Source organism: Prionailurus bengalensis, chromosome E4 (genome assembly GCF_016509475.1).
Source record: "Prionailurus bengalensis isolate Pbe53 chromosome E4, Fcat_Pben_1.1_paternal_pri, whole genome shotgun sequence".
Taxonomy (NCBI): domain Eukaryota; kingdom Metazoa; phylum Chordata; class Mammalia; order Carnivora; family Felidae; genus Prionailurus; species Prionailurus bengalensis.
In genome coordinates this window covers 63142494-63160055 of record NC_057360.1, presented here as the reverse complement: position 1 = coordinate 63160055, position 17562 = coordinate 63142494, and the positions used below count along the sequence as shown (strand labels likewise).

Below are 17562 nucleotides of genomic sequence, written 5' to 3'. Positions count from 1 at the left end.
AATAAACCAAACAGACTTTAAAAGGGTTAATTTTTCTGACCTTGTTGATGTTGTGTGGATGGTGAAGACGGCATCTAGCTGTTTCTGGCACACGATTCAAAGAGCTGTCCCGCTCTGGGTGGTCCATGAAAGTAGTAACTCTGGGCAGCAGGGAATGGTTAACCTGAACAAGTATGCATTGGTAGGAAACCCCCTTTTTACTCACTACTCGTTGGGGTTGAGTCTATGTTCATTAGTTCTACTTTACTTTTTTGTTTAATGTTTATTTTTGAGAGAGAGAGAGAGCGCACACGTGTGAGCAGGGGAGGAGCAGAAAGAGGGAGACAGAGAATCCAAAGCAGGCTCAGGCTCTGAGCTGTCAGCACAGAGCCTGACGCAGGGCTCCAACTGACGAACCTTGAGATCGTGACCTGAGCCGAAGTCGGACGCTTAACCGACCAAGCCCCACATTAGTCCTGTCGTATAGTCGAAGGGCCAGAAATTTAACCAAGGTCTCTTTTTAAAAATTATCATTGAAAACTCTGCCTTCTCTTCTATGCCATAGTTTTTCTCTACATTGTCCAAGAAACCTTAAGGACTTGTATTTTGGTAGTATATTGGGCTAGAGGTATGGAGAAACTCTTTGCAGTTAATACGTCAGAAAATGCTGGATTAAAAAGTCAAAACTCTTATGTAATGGCTGAACTGAAGACAAAGTAAGGCCTTCTCAGAGGTCAGAAATTTAAGGTAACGTGAATCCATTGATAGGCTAGCATTGGAGGTGGTGCTTGTCCTAGAGTTATTTCCTGATCTTTTGGCCTAGAGTCTGGCAACAGGAAAGAAAGCTCTGGGGTTCTAAAGAAAGTAGGAAGTCACACCTGAGCCCCGTACCCCCTTCCCAAACCCAAATAAAGCTGGAACTTCCAAAAAATGACATTGTTGGTTGCCAAAAGAGGGAGGGAAAGTAGATTGTTCTACCACAGAGGGAGAGTGTTGGTAAGTACCTGCCTTGATACTGGCTTTGAGTAGAGTGGACATAAAGACAAACAAAAGTCTTCTGGAGAATTCATGATCACCAGACTTAACTCGTACAGGTTTGAGCCTGAATTTATACTACTGTTGTGACACCCCAAAAAACCAAACCAAAAATTTGGTTTAAGTGGCCCTGTGTTGGCACCACTAGGCTCCTGGCAGATACAAATGCAAACTCTTGTCAAGGAAGGCACTTTAAACATCCATCCTGAAAGAATTGCTGCAGATACAGTTCCAGTTGAACATGAGCCAACATCCCATTTTCTCCCCCAACTCATGAAACCAGCTAGGAACCCAGCCACCATGAACAAGAGTTAGAACAGAGTCAGACTCTGAGGACTACGGGTATTCGAATCAACAGATACAGAATGCTAACTATGTTAAATAAGAAAGGGAGTTAAAGAATGACGAAGAAACCAAAGACTCAGAATTGATCCAGACATTTTGAAAAAAAACATCTAGAAATGTGATAAGTTCAAAATAGAAAAACATGGGGCGCCTGGGTGGCTCAGTCAGTTAAGTGTCCGACTTCGGCTCAGGTCACAATCTCACGGTCCGTGAGTTCGAGCCCCGCGTCAGGCTCTGTGCTGACAGCTCAGAGCCTGGAGCCTGTTTCCGATTCTGTGTCTCCCTCTCTCTCTGACCCTCCCCCATTCATGCTCTGTCTCTCCCTGTCTCAAAAATGAATAAACGTTAAGAAAAAACAATGACCAGGTTAAAACAACAAAATAGGCACCTTTGGAGAAAGAAATAGCGAATGGGAACACAGGGCTGAAGCAAAACAGCGTAACAGAGAGAGGAGATGGCAACCATGACAGGGACCAAGAGACTTGAGGCTACCCTACCATGGCCACGTAATCAAGTTAACATCGGTCAGGAGACATGCTGATGGTCTTGTACCTCCTGAGGTGATACAGGATACAATGACACTCACGTGACATTCTGGCCAAAAAGGTATACCCTTAATTTTCTCATGAGAAAACAGCTAAATCCACGCAGAGGGGATAATGTATGAGATAAATGGCCTACCATCTTAAGTGTCAGCATATTCGGGAAGAAGGAAAATAATTGAAAGAAGGTTTGAGACACAGAAATGGACGGCCAGCAACAACAAAAATAATAGTTGTGGATGAAACATTTTAAAAAGTCGATGATCTAAGACATTAACAATGTTTAGCTTGCAAGGTTGAAGCACATCAAGGTGGGAGAATTTTCTGTACAATAATACCTGATAAGTTGGGAAAGGTGTGATCAAAGTTAAAACACTCAAAGTTCTTAGTCTTGTTTGGGAAGTAGGTGAAGATATTGATTGTTTAGACTTGTTAAATTACATTACCCCCTAACAAAATACAGTTGAAGTGTATCCTTTCAAACTCTGGTGGAAGCAACATCACTGAATGAGGTGGACAGACTCAACCCCAAAAAGGCATGAAAAGAGGGAAAGAAACTACTAGATTATGAAAGCCCAAAATGTGATAGAAGAAATGAATCTAGAACATTATCCATAATCACAATATGTGAAAATGGACTGAACTCTGCATTTAGAAGGCACAGATTGTCAGACTGGAGGGGGAAGAAGGCAAAATTCAACTTCATGCTTTTTTACAAGAGAAACACCTAAAAGTATCAAGCTGCAGAAAGTCGAAGTTGTAAAGTCAGGGGATGGATAGGGTGCCTGGGTGGCTCAGTCGGTAAGCATCTGACTCTTGGTGTCGGCTTAAGTTGTGATCTCACGGTCGTGAGATTGGGCCCCATGTCCCCCTCTGCGCTGTCAGATTCTCTTGGGATTCTCTCTCTTTCCCTCTTTCTCTGTCTCTGCTCCACTCATGCGCTCTCTCTAAATAAATAAATAAACAAACAAACAAAGTCAAGGGATGGATGGAAAAAGCAAATAGTTGCCAAAAGAATCTGGAGTTGCTTTATTTGTTCATTAAAATAATCTTTTTAATGTTCATTTATTATTTTTGAGAGACAGAGCATGAGAGAGAGAAGGAGACACAGAATCTGAAGCAAGGCTCCAGGCTCTGAGCTGTCAGCACAGAGCCCGACACGGGGCTCGAACTCACAAACCATGAGATCATGACCTGAGCTGAAGTCAGACGTTTAACCGACTGAGCCACCCAGGTGCCCCTGGCGTTGCTTTATTAATATCAGACAGATATACTTTAAGGAGAAAGCATTGTTAGACATAATCACTTATCGATTAAAAGGTTTACCAGGAAGATATAATAATTCTAAATTAGTATATAGCTTGCAATATATAGAACTATGGGGAAAACTAGCATTCCACTGCCATAGTGGGAAATTTTGAGTGTACCTCTGCCTTGATAGACCACAGTGAAAAAAAAATCTGCAAGTGTGTAGAAGGTTTGAATATTATCATTATGAAACTTGATGTAATGGCCATTTACATAATTACTGCATTTACCAACACACAGTTTTTGAACTCTAGGTGAAATGTTAAAAAAGAGAATTGATCTGTGCCAAATCATAAAGGAAGTCTCGACAAATTTCGTAGACTAACACGTAGACTACATTCACTGCCGGTGTAATTAAACTCGAACAGTAACAAAAAGATAAGAACCACCTACGCTCCTAACACCTAAAAAACATACTTTTAAGTAACTCATAGATCAAAGGAGAAATTAAAACGAAATTATTACTGAATGGTGCTAAAAATGCTGTTCATCAGACCTTGTAGGAAGTATATTGTGTGGAATAAGCAAATTGTAGAAGAGTATTTGCAGTAGTCAAGTAAGCATTGAGCACGTTTAAGTCACATCAAGGCCAGCGTGAGTATTTTGCCCCGTGCTGCCAAATCAGCCTGTTTACACACCACAGAACTTGCCACGTTGTGCCTGTTATTTGTTGGTATCTGGGTCTTCGCTACTATAGCTTTTGTGTTGTTTTCTTTCCTTTTTTTTTTTTTTTTTTGAGAAGCTGTGCCTCGGTGCACTTTCTGTATCCTCAGCACCTAGCATGACGTGTACAGGACATGGCAGATGCTAAAAAAGTGCCGCCCTGACTCACTAAGATTCAGGACTTTGTCAGCCTGATGGGGAGAGATGGGCATTCCCGGTAAAGGCGGGGCTGTGAGCGGATGTTCAGGGAGGACGGCTTTCACCTGCCGTGAGCAGCAGTCCGAGATGGCTGGCGCTCACCTGGCTTCTAGATCATGCTTGAAGTAGTGTAGCCACTTAATAAATATTTGTTGGATGTCGTTGAGGGGCCATTGCACGTGAATGAGTGTAGACGGGGGGGGGGGGGGGGGCGGGGGACACAGCAGGGCTGAAAGGGTGGGCTGTGGCCATTTCATACACGGGGGCGGGGGGGGGGCATCCTGTTCCTGCAGAGGAGAAGGCCTAACATGGCACCTATTGTGCTGGTGACTGCTGAGTGGCGTGTGTTGTGAGCGTCTGCCGGGAAGGGGACGTACGTGGAAAGAGTGATCACAAGGGAAGGCTTCACCAGGGAGAGTGAAATTCAAGATTTATAAGGAGAGAAGGGACGGACGTTCCATGGGAAGCGGAGGGCACATGACAGGAGCCAGGGCATAATAACAGACGTGGGAAAGACATTATTTCCCCATTTCTACCCTTTTTGTTGCCTTAGAAAAAACAGTAACATAAGACAAAAAAAAAAAAAAAAAGCCTTTTCACCTCCTGGGCCTTTTATGACTGATTAAGTTTTCTAATTTTTTTTTTCTGGTTTTATGTTTTTTATGACACCTTAATTTGCACAGCCTTTGTTTTTATCTCATTACTACTACCTTCCGCATTATAAGTGTAGTTTCTTCTAATCATTTTTCACACACTGAACCTTCTAATGGATGTTGAAATTGGATAGGATATAATATAAATGGTTATCCGGTTTACATTTTGTGAGGATGAGGAAGAGATATTTTCATTGTAGGGGGGATGCATCATGTTTAGAATTTCCTCTTCTTGGGTCCCTGCTAAATTAAAGCAGCGTTCAAAGATTATACCTGGGGCGCCTGGGTGGCTCATTTGGTTAAGTGTCTTGACTGTGGCTCAGGTCACGATCTCACGGTTCACGAGTTCGAGCCCTGCATCGGGCTCTGTGCCGACAGCTCGGAGCCTGGAGTTTGCTTCGGATTCTGTGTCTCCCTCTTTCTCTGACCCTCCCCTACTCATGCTCTGTCTGTCTCTCTCTCTCTCAAAAATAAATAAACATTAAAAAAAATTTTTTTTTTTAAATCATACCTGCTGTTGGTCATACAGAGGCGTGGTTTTCATTGCTACTCCGTGCTGATGTGTTTCTGTTTTGTTGTTATTTTAAATTTGTCCCTCAAGACCATTTTGACACTGGGGAGGTTTAACTCTCCCCCATACCTCAGGAATTGATGTAAATCTCAGCCTTGTACAGATATCCAGGAAACAGGGTAGGGTGGAGAGAATGAGCAGTGTTCCTTTTAGACATTTGTAAAAATATTTCTTGGTGGAGGGAAGTTGAATTAATTTAAGAAAAGCAGGGGAAATAAAGGAAGAGAAAAGGAAAATGGGTTAATCTTGATGGAAGAAAAGAATCTCCAAAAGGTTCTGTTGGCAGCATGAAGTTTAACCAGCGATGAGTTGTGTTGAAAATACTTCCATCTTTATAGAACAGGGTGTTTAAAGCTGGTTGGAGAAACCTCAGTCTGAGCCCTACGTGCAGTCTGTCATTTATTGTCGTGAGTTTTGTAGACTGTTGGATAATGACATGGACCACAGGTTTTTGATGCAGAAGTTTGTCTGGAGGTTTTACAAATTTTACTTGCCTCCTTAAAAGTTTGGATGAAAAAAAAAAGTTGGGATGATTTTTTTTGTTAAATTCTCTCATAGTCGTTCGCAGCCATGGCTGTACGTTAATCATCAGTAGGAAATCTTCAAAAGGGAGGAGTCCTGCCCAAAACTTGTGGAATCTGGTAGGATGGGTCTAATTCATTTGCTCTTAAACACAATGTTTTTCCCCCAGGGAGTCTGAAGTATGTCCAGAGTTGAAAATTGTGTATAGTGTAGTATTTCTTTCTTTCTCTACATCAGCCTCTGTAGAAATTATAAGAGCATTTGTCCATTGAATTAGAAGATGATCTACATAAGAGAAGTTTTATTAAATCTCTGGACAGACACCTCTGTGTTTATAGGTTTGCCTTCTGTAATTGGGGAATGTATGGACCTCTGGTTTGGACTGAGTGAGACCATAGCATAACCTTGTAAGAGGCACTTCTTCCTGGCACACAGGACTGCAGTGTATAGATTCCTTTGGTATGTTTTCTCCTTCCTATTTTATTTTATTTTATTATTAAAATTTTTTTTAACATTTACTTATTATTGAGAGACAGACACAGAGCGTGAGCAGGGGAGGGGCAGAGAGAGGGGGAGACACAGAATCCGAAGCAGGCTCCGGGCTCCGAGCTGTCAGCACGGAGCCCAATGCGGGGCTCGAACCCACAAACTGCGAGATCATGACCTGAGTTGAAGTCAGTCACTTAACCAACTGAGCCACCCAGGCAACCCTCTCCTTCCTATTTTAAAAGGCACTGTAATCATTCTCCTTTTCAGAAAACACAAAGCAATATCTCAAGGAGATTTTGAACATGCTGGGTCTTAAGAAACAATAACAAGTGTTTGAAGTGGATGATGCTTTTTCCTTGTTTGTTCCGGGTTAGGCACTCTCCCCTCATGAGAACGGAATCTGTGTAGTTTGAGACATCAGACTTGGATGAAGAAGGGTAAATCATACTTAAGGGCCGGCTACTCTGTGGTTTGCTTATGAGACTGTGCTAAAGGAACAGCTGACCACAGAAAATATGGCACTGTATTTGAGTTGTCTGGAACTGGTTAGAAATGAAATGTCTCTATTCGAACATTCTCTAAGTTTGTCAGCTTTTCATAATTTTTATAGGAAAAACTCTAGCTTCTTATCCTGAGATGAGCCTGTCCCCAAATCTGGCTCCAATTTTTTTTTTTTTCCTGTTCAATTGCTGAGCACATTTTGCTGTATGAAATCATTATTGGCTGTAGGTTAAAAGTTACTGTATAACTTAAATGTCAGAATTCAAACCAAGTATACATGGTTTTGTTCAGCCAGATTTTAAAGTGAAATCTAATTCAAGTTCTTGGCTAAAAGTACTTTCCACATTTATCAAAGTGACACATAAACTGAAGAAATACAATACATCTAAATACCAGGTGTTACTGAATCCTGGCTTTGCAGAGCAGTAATAGAGCTAAGGTCAGTCTGTCCCCCAAATAGTCCAGTTTATTCATGTTCTTCAAAAAAAGTATTTGTGCAGAGTAATTGGTTTCTTCCAGCCTCTGTAGATTTCATCCTTTGTTTTAAAAAGTGGCTTGGAGTCTGTCAAGTGCGGAGCTGAGTTTTGAGGGCATGGAAAAATCTGTTGATGATTTTCTTTAGTTTTGGACTTCATCTGAGCTGCATATTGGCGGGTTTATAAGGAGTACCCCAGTGGTTTTATCATTTATTGCTTGGCTACCTTTTCCCCAGACTTGAATTGTTATAGTGAGGGGAAAGGCATTTGAAATCAGAAAACCTTTGCTAATTTCCTTCTTTACCTTGAGTGAGTCACTATGTCACTTTCAAGATAAAAGGAGATAATGTAACTTCTTTCTTTCTTTTGAGTCGAGGTCATTGGGAAACTAGGGCAGGTGAGAAAACTGCCAGAATTTAGGTTGGGTACTTTGATTTTTTCTTTAGACCACAAATCTTAGTTAACCTGTACGGTGTGTCTGAAGCAGAGTTCTCAACCACTATCTTCAGTATTTAGTAATCCAGGTAGACTCCTGCTGTGGAAGTTGAACAAAACATAAACAATAAAGGAATACACAGCTTTATTTTGTAGTAAGTGAAGGTCTAGTCTAATACTAAGGTAGTATAGGATAACTTTGAAAGTTTTGATTAAAAAAATATATATATATGTAATTATGTATCATTTAAGCTTCTAGGCAGTTTGCCGTTAATGTCTTATTTTCTCCAGATTTGAGCTATTTTGTAATTTCAGTAAGCATTTGAAACATAAATATTTTAATGGTCATTGTATGGATTTTTTTTTTTTTTTTTGAGAGAGAGAGCGCATGTGCATGAGTTGGGGAGGGGCAAAGGAAGAGAGAGAGAGAGAGAGAGAGAGAGAGAGAGAGAGAGAGAGAGAGAGAGAGAGAATCCCAAGCAGTCTCCATGCCTAGCAAGGAGACCCCATGTGGGGCTCAATCTTATGACCTTGAGATCATCACCTGAGCTGAAATCAAGAGTCAGACCCTTATCCGACTGAGCCACCCAGTCGCCCCTAGGTTGTTTTTAACGGAGTTATGGTCAGTGTAGCATGAACTATGAGTGTGTGGTGTGTATTTAGACTCTGTGTTGACTGTGTTCTGCACATAAGCTGGCATTAACGTATTATGTCCACAGTTAATTTGTCCTACCTCATGACCTCTGAAGAGCTGATCTGTATGCCTTATAAGGCTTTGTTTCTCAGCCCTTCTCAGTAAAGCAGCATTGCTTACTTTCATTTTTCTTTCCTGTGTGGGTTTTGTTGATGTTGTTGTTGTGAATTTGAAAATGCGAGATAGATAGATGGAAATAAGACAGTGGGAAGAAAAGAAGATGAATCAAAAGGAGAAGATAATTAGTTGCATAATTTAGATTGGCTGTATGTTGATATCATCTGTGCTTGGTAAAGGTAGAGGATTTTGTGTTTACCGTGTTAAGCTGGGTTTGTTTTTTTTTTAATCAAATATGTGCTGTGCACCAAGCAAACTAATCTAAGCACTTTATATAAATTAATTCTCCTACAACTATAAGGGCAGTATTATTATCTCCATTTTACAGACGAGGAGACTAAAGTCACAGCTGATAGTGTTGCAGAGCTAAGATTCATAATCTGGGTCCGGAGCCCTTGTCTTAATCACTAATAGAGCCATCAGGCCGAGGAAAAGAAGTTGGTATTGACAGAATGAGGAGAGGAGTCAGGACTCTATCCGGTAACATTATTCACCTCTCTAAAGCTTAGGATTGGCTGTGAAAGGAGTAGAAAATGCTCATTTTATAAGTTGGATGGATTGATGTAAATGTAACAGAAAAGAGATTGCACTCAAATTTACAGGCATCTTTTTGACATTTGGAATGATAGGAGGATGGCTTTCCCAGGTGAGAAGATACTAAAGTTGTTTGCATCCAGACTTTTTATATTAAACATTGACTCAGTGGGATATCAGCAGTTGAGGAAGCACAGTGTATTAGTCATCTATTGCTGTGTAACAAGTCACCCTAAAACGTAAAGGCTTAAAACAACATTTACTTTGCTAAAGTGTCTATGTGATTTGGGCAGGGCTCAGTAGAGGCAGCTCTTTGTTTCTGTGAGTGTCAACTGGGTGGCTTGGGTTCGTGGACCCCTTCCAAGATGGCTCACTCATCGCGGTCAGCAAGGTGGTGCTGGCTTCACCTGAGACCTGAGCCAGGGCTGTGGGCCAGGGTTCTCCGTTCTTCTTCAGTTAGGCCTCTCCTGTGGCTGGGTTCCAAGAATAAGCATCGCCTATTAGAAGACTGCTTTCTTGATAATTGTTCACCGAATGAATGACAGGATCTCATGCTGTTTTCTTGCTCCCGTTGGCTGACTTGGCAAACTTCCACTGTAAAGTTCATGTTTCTTCTCAGGGTCTGGTAATCCCAGGTTCTGAGAACTACTTTTGAGAAAGTTTTTGAAATCTTGATTTAAAGATTGATTTCTCCATTCAGCCACATTTCTGTTTCTAGTAAATTACCCCCAGTCACTAGGAGCCTGCAAAAATCATCTGTGAACCATTCAATAAACAGAAAAAACTTTAGAGAACTTTTTGTCTTTAGTCTCAGTTGCAATGAAAATTAACATAATTTCCTGTTCCTGGATCTGGAGATGGTGTAATAATGAGTTCACCACCTGCTATTCTTGAGTTGTGAGTTAGTGTCCCTAAAATGAAGATCTGGATTTTTCTCTTGACATGAGGCAGAATAGTACATAAATTTCATCTGTTATTTAAAAAAAAAAAAATTATTTCCTCTAAGCTAGGCATTGTCCTAGAATAAAACACAGGTCCCTGTACTCCTTAAACATATATTCTAGTGAGGACAGACTGGCAAAGAACATAAGTAAATATAATGAGACAGTTGTAGTTTCTTTGGATAAAGGGATAAACTCTAGCAGAGTGAGCGGTTTTACAGGTGTGAGGGTGGGTGTTGGAGCTGGAGTTTTAAATAGCGATCATTGTAAAGTAGACATTTGAACCAAGGCTTAAAGAGAGGGCTAACAATATGGATGTGTGGGGGAAGGGCATTCCTGGCAGAGGGAACAGCCAGTGCAAGTGCCCTGGGGTTGGAGGTGTGCCTTACATGTTCGGGGAAAGCAGGGAGGTCAGGGTGGCTGGGCTGAAGTGAGCAAGGGGGAGAGAAACAGGTGATGATGCCGGAGAGGGAAGATGGATGGAAGGGTTACGTTTAGTGAGGCCTTGGTCATTTTAACCGTTTGGGCTTTTACCATTTTTTTATTTAAAAAAAAAAAAAATTTTTTTTTTTACCATTTTTTTAGAAATAGGGAGCTGTCTGAAGGATTGAACAGAGGAGTGACATAATAATCTGACCCAGATTTCAAAACAGTCACTCCAGTTGCTGTGTTGTGAGTAGGCCGAACCTGGCAGGCAGGAAGACCAGCTGTACCATTGACTGCTCTGTGTCCCCCTTGGGACACATGGCACTTTTTGATTTATAGAAGCATGTTCACATCTGTCATTTTTTTTTCTTTTCTTTCTTTCTTTTTTTTTTAATTTAAAAAAAATTTTTTTTTTTTTTTTTTAAATTTTTTTTTTCAACGTTTATTTAATTTTGGGACAGAGACAGAGCATGAACGGGGGAGGGGCAGAGAGAGAGGGAGACACAGAATCGGAAACAGGCTCCAGGCTCTGAGCCATCAGCCCAGAGCCCGACGCGGGGCTCGAACTCATGGACCGCAAGATCGTGACCTGGCTGAAGTCGGATGCTTAACCGACTGCACCACCCAGGCGCCCCCAAAATTTTTTTTTTTTTTTAACGTTTATTTATTTTTGAGACAGAGAGAGACAGAGCATGAACGAGGGAGGGTCAGAAAGAGGGAGACACAGAATCTGAAACAGGCTCCAGGCTCTCAGCTGTCAGCACAGAGCCCGACGCGGGGCTCGAACTCCCGGACCGCGAGATCATGACCTGAGCCGAAGTCGGCCGCTTAACCGACTGAGCCACCCAGGCGCCCCTCTTTCTTTTTTTTTTAATGTTTGTTTATTTTGAGGGAGAGAGACAAAAATGTGAGCAGGGAAGGGGCAGAGAGAAAGGGAGACCCAGAATCCCAAGCAGGCTCCAGGCTCCGAGCTGTCAGCACAGAGCCTGACGCGGGGCTCGAACTCACAAACTTCGAGATCACGACCTGAGCTGAAGTCGGACGCCTAACTGACTGAGCCACCCAGGCGCCCCAACACATCTGTCATTTCACTTGAATCTTTGAGAAACGGAAATATTTGTTATTCTTCCTCTTTTACATGTGAGGAATTGGCAGCTCAGAGAAGGTAACCAACTGTCCCAGGGCTACTCAAGTGGGGAATCTCGGAGCCACCCCTTGAACCCAGGCCTCCTGACACCAAAGTTTATGCTCTTTCCGCTCTCCTCCATTAAAACTGGAAGAACCACATGCTGTTTGCAGCTTCAAGTGATTTTGCGTTTTCACGGGTGGGTGTCAGATCAACAGAGCGGCTGCAGCTTGTGGCTTCCTTCCGGAGATGAGAACCAGTATGATTCTTACCTGCTGAGATGGCTTGAATTTAAGATTGACCTACTTGTACCATGAGGAAGCAGGTTTGCAAAGGGTGGGGTGGATTTGGAAATGTGCTGTGTTTTGTTCAGCTACTTGGTATGAACATTGGCTGCGTCATATCTTAACGATTAAGTGGCTTCACAGTCATCTAAGACAGTCGTTGGCTTTTAGAATTTTGTAAATGAAAGAGTAAAGTAGCAATTCTCCTAATGCCTTGTCTGGAATTTTGGATAATTGAAATTATTTGTGGTTTATTAATCTATGCTTTCAGTCCCCTTGGCCCATAACCTGAGAGGTTTATTGGTGTAATGCTGATTTGTGGTTTTAAAACCGTTGTATCTTGGGGCGCCTGGGTGGCTCAGTCGGTTAAGCGGCCAACTTCGGCTCGGGTCATGATCTCGCGGTCCGTGAGTTCGAGCCCCACGTCGTGCTCTGTGCTGAGAGCTCAGAGCCGGGAGCCTGTTTCAGATTCTGTGTCTCCCTCTCTCTGACCCTCCCCTGTCATGCTCTGTCTCTCCCTGTCTCAAAAATTAATAAAATGTTAAAAAAAAATTAAAACAAAAACAAAAAAATGTATCTCCTCCAGAGTAGCCTGTTTCTGATCACAGAGATGTAGGGACTGTCACTTTGTTAATATTTGTTAGTTTATTTAAAATACAGAATAGAACCTAATTTAAGCTCATTATGAGAAGAGTTTGATTAAACTATTAAGGTTATCAACTATACACAGTCATTGCCCTTATCACACTGACTCTTACTGTGACTGAGCCATCTCTTTGTATCAATAGACATTTAATTTTTCTGGGACACCTGGGTGGTTCCGTCGGTTAAGCATCTGGCTCTTGACTTTGGTTCAGGTCATGATCATGGTTCGTGGGATTGAGCCCCGCATTGGGCTCTGCGCTGACAGCTCGCAGTCTGCTTGGGATTCTCTCTCTCCTTCTCTCTCTCTGCCTCTCCCCTGCTTGCTGTCTTTCTTTTCTCTCTTTCTCTCTCTCAAAAAATAAATTAAAAAAATAAATTTAATTTTTCCAGAATTAACGAAAAGAGACATTGAATGATTTAAAATTCTCATGTCAAGAATCTAAAAGTTCACATCAACAATTTTCTCTTACTTCTTTGTACATTTGGCCATGATAAGGACTGTCAAATTCCTTGTTAATACTTGTGGTGTCACAGTTGTATCTAAGTCTTAAATTCTGGCAATGAAATAAAGCTCTTTCGTGTCTTTCAAATACTAATAAAACAAGGAAAATAGAAACCTGCAGTTATTCAGATGATTAAACTAGTTTCTGTAGGTCTTTTCACAGGGTTCAAACATTTGTAGTTTCTTTTGAGCTGAACTGGACAGTCGGCTTGTCTGTAGTTTAGCTTACGAGAAATTTCATTTAAAGACTTAAAAAAAGGTGTACGAGGAATGGAGGCCAAATGACAACAACAACCAAAAACAAATAAATAAAAAATTTTAAAGGATTGTTTACAAAGTTTCTTGATATATTGCCTTTCAAAATACATTCTCGTCCAACGGGTAGATAATAAATGAGGCTAAAAAAAGGTGCAAGTTACTAGAGTAGCTCCGTGACAGGTAAATTGTCATTACCCTGTGAAATCATTACCCGTGTGGGCAGTAGTGACAACTAGTGATCACTTGTGAGCCAGACCAGTCACCGTCCAAACTGATGTCCAGCAAGTGCAGCTGCCAAGTGACTGTGGCGCAGCCCAGCCACACGTGAAATAAACTAAACTAATAGTTAAAGGCAAGGCGTTTGCTTGTAACAGCTGTAAGTTGTCGATTGAAACGCCTGCCCGTCTTTTGGTGCAAATCATCCAAAGAACAATGATCAGGGGCGCCTGGGAGGCTCAGTCAGTTGAGCGCCCGACTTCGGCTCAGGTCTTGATCTCACGGTTTGTGAGTCTGCTGTGAGCCCAGAGCCTGCTTTGGATCCTCTGTCCCCCTCGCTCTCTGCTCTGGCTTGGGAGTTAATTGTGGGAGTTATCGAGGGAGCCTCCTTTTTAAAGGCTTACACCCCTTAGCGAGGATGTAGGGAAGCAGGGGAGCTGTTCTGGTAATCTGCTGTTTATTAAGTAGTCTAGGTGACTAGGAGGTGATTGTAATACCAGTTTGTGAAAGACAAGGGATAATTATACCAGGGAATTGAACAGTAATCATAGGGAAGATTCCGCTGTAGAAAGGGATAGGAAAGGGGTCCTGGGTTGGCCCAGTCAGTAGGGCATGTGACTGTTTATCTTGGGATTGTTAAGTTCGAGCCCCATGTTGGGTGTAGAGATTATTTAAAAAAAATCTTAAAAATAAATAAAGTCTTTACAAAAATAAATAGAAAAGGAAGAGATATGATGCCTGAGAGCCAAAATTAAAACAAGAACAAAACTTGCTAGTTTATTATTTGTTTTAAAGTTTATTTATTTATCTTGAGAGAGAGAATGAGAACGAGCAGAGGAGGGGCAGGGAGAGGAGGAGAGAATCCCAAGCAGGCTCCACACTGTCAGTGCAGAGCCCAAAGTGGGGCCCGAACCCACGAACCTTGAGATCTTGACCTGAGCCGAAACCAAGAGTCGGCTGCTTAACCGATGGAGTCGCCCAGGTGCCCCAAAAACATGCTAGTTGTGTTTCTGTTACTTGAATAAGTTGCTAGACTCAGTGATACTGTGGCAGGCAGGGCCATCTGTAATCCAGCCTTACATTATCGTCCTGGTCCCCTTTCTTTCTCCTCTGTTTCTGAGACCCCTTCTTGCTGTGTGCTTACACATGCGTGTGTCCACCCTCACAGCCTCTCCTGCTTGACTTACAGTTCCCTGAGCGTACCCTGTTCTCTTCTACCCGTGTGCTTGTTTCATACACCATTCCGTCTATACGAGTGTCTTCCTTCACTCCCCCCGCCTTTTCCACCTGTTTGTTTACTGCTTTCCATTTAAGATAACTTTGCGATCCTCTTCGTAAAGATCAGGCACCTTAGCTATATGCTGCCATAGCATTCAGCATTAACCTTATTATGGCATTAATCACTGTATTATCTTTTATCTGTATCAATACCCGCCCTCCCCCTCCCCCCCACCACACATTAAACTGTAATTTGATCTTTACCTTTCTTTTATTTTTGAGTCTTTAGCATCGTACATGGTTCCTGGAACATGATAGGTATTTAATGCATGTTAAATAAATGAATCCGTCATTCTGAGAAATGTCGTCAACATAATGCAGCAATGTAGTTCCAATCCTAAGTCCAGATCTTGGCTTCTTTAATTACTTAGAGCATGACCTTGGTCAAGTTGTTAAAACTCTTTGAGCCTCAGTTTGTACTTACGTGTTCATTCCCTGATACGTAGTAGGTGCTCAGAAAATGGCAGCTGCTGTCATACTGTATTTGCATCTTAGAAGAAAAGAACATTTAACAATCTTGTAACATCTGTATGGTCAAGATGGGAAATTTTGGACTGTGTGATAGAATTAATTCAGAAATGGTTAAACTTAATTTTTATAAGGCTTTCTCTAGGGCCATGCACCATGGCTCAATTTTTTTGTTCTGCTCTTCTCAATATTTGAATAACAGTTCAGTTGAGGATGTTGATGGCATGCTGATCCTTGCTTAAAAGGAGAATTTCTTTTGCTAATTAGGGTCCTAGAAGTTCTTGACTGATTAGTAGGCCGAATGATATTTTTAAAGGAGTGGATGTAAATCATTCTGCTGGGATCAGAAAAGCTCAATTATATAAATTTAGGATTGGAAGAGGGAGAGGAAGGGAAAAGAAGGGAATGGTTCAAAATCAGTTTGTGAGGAGAGTTGGGATTTTGATTAAACCAGGCTCGGTATAAATAACTTCTGATGTAATTGCCAAAAAAAAGCCTATGTGATATTAGACCGCATCAGTGGAAGAAGAATGATCTAGAACGCAGGAAGGAATTATCTGTTCCATCCTGACTCGTCATAACACCTGAGAAGTACTGTGGTCGGTTCTGGACACCACTCGCGAGGGGCGTGTTGACAGGAGAGGGGCCTGACACTGTGTACCGGAAAGTTGAACGTGGGGAAGAAACCACAACCTTGAGAAAGAGAGCCTGCGGGGAGGTGTTCTGTGTCTTTGGACATTGGAAGAAGGCTTGCTTATCTTTTTAGCCTTCTTCTGAATAGCCGCAGAGCCCAGAACTAGCACCCAGAGGGGAAAGTTAGAAGGAAGCACATTTCTAGTTAAAACAAGGGGAAACTAAGCTCTTTGAGCAGTTAGGGCGGTCTCTGGAGGGGTTGAGGGCGAACTTGTCCCGAACCGGGATGTTATTACGTGGATGGGTCCCTAACACAGTGTCGGTGTTAAATTAACTGAGATTCTGTAAACTGAGGAGAAAGGCCTTAACTTTGTTTTGTTTACAGCGTATGTTCCTAAGTAGAATTTTTGACACCACACTTCAAAGATTTAGAAGTAAAATCCTTTTCAAAAAAGTAAGTTGCAAAAAGGAAAAAAAAATCTGCAGTTATCATCACCCTGTGTTTGTCTTCCCTACAAAATTATCGTTTACTGCTGATCTCATGTTTTCTTAAATACTCACCAAGCCAAGTTTTCCTTAGTTAGCTACCCCACTAGGCCTTTCTCTTCCCTTATTTGCAGCAGGGTTGGGATTGCTGGTGACATTCTGTCTGAAAGATAGGAATGGGGACAAAATGTATCCTCGGCTGTAGCAAAACTAAATGCTCCTCAAGGCATCTCATTTGGTGGTATACCTTTGAAGAGTTTACAGGACGTCCAAGTGCTACGGCATGCTGTGTGAGGGCCACTGGACAGCAGTGACTCTGGGGGGGGGGGGGGGGGGGGAGGAACTGAGGAGATTGGGAAATATAATAAGAGCTCAGAAGAAGATTCTAGAAAGGTGTACCTGCTTCCTGTTTCCCCCTACACTGCTTTCCCCAGATGTGGAGGCAAACTGCCATACCCCGGAGAACTCCTTTTCTCTTAGAACCTCAGGCCCTTAATTGTGTCCCTTTTGTCAGCCTTACTTTCCTTTAAGTAGAGTCTGGCATCCCTTCTTTTGTGTTTCCCTAGGGAGATTGCCTTTGTGTTTCATTTCAAGAGGACTGTAGAGCTAGTGTAAATTGTGTGCGTGGCATTATACAATAAAGTGCACACACACAAAATATCTTACTGGTGAGCCAAATTTCTAAGCTCATGATTAATGCATCAAACGTGTTTAACAACTACTGCAGTATTTGCTTTATATGTGTGTGTATGTATCTCTACATACATATACTTATATTTTATGTGTGTGTGTGTGTGTATATATCTATAGATATAGATATATCTATAGATATATATACACATATATTTTTTGTTGTTGTTGCAAATACTTAACACCCACCAAGAGCACATACGTTGATGAATGAAGGCATTGGGGCAGATGGGGAGAAAGAAGTAAATAGGAAATTTTACATGTAAATAAAAATAGAAGTATTTTTAAAAATAATTTTTTGTTACTTTTATCTGATAGCCCGCCATCTGGGATTGCGAAAGGCTAATGAATTGGCTGCGGATAAGGGGAAAAGCTCGCATCTCATTTGAAGTACTCCCTCATTAAAATATTAGTTTGCAGCATCCAGGAGGACTTTTTTTTTTTTTTTTTTTAATGTTTTTATTTATTTTTGTGACAGAGAGAGACAGAGCATGAGCAGGGAAGGGGCAGAGAGAGGGAGACACAGAATCCGAAGCAGGCTCTAGGC

General features: G+C 41.7%; 1 protein-coding gene across 2 annotated transcripts in view; it reads left to right on the top strand.

Annotated features, from left to right (window-relative positions):
• The window catches only part of ATF6 (activating transcription factor 6), a 205599-nt gene that overhangs the window by 51580 nt on the left and 136457 nt on the right, over positions 1–17562 (top strand). The gene's annotated exons all lie outside the window — the stretch shown is intronic.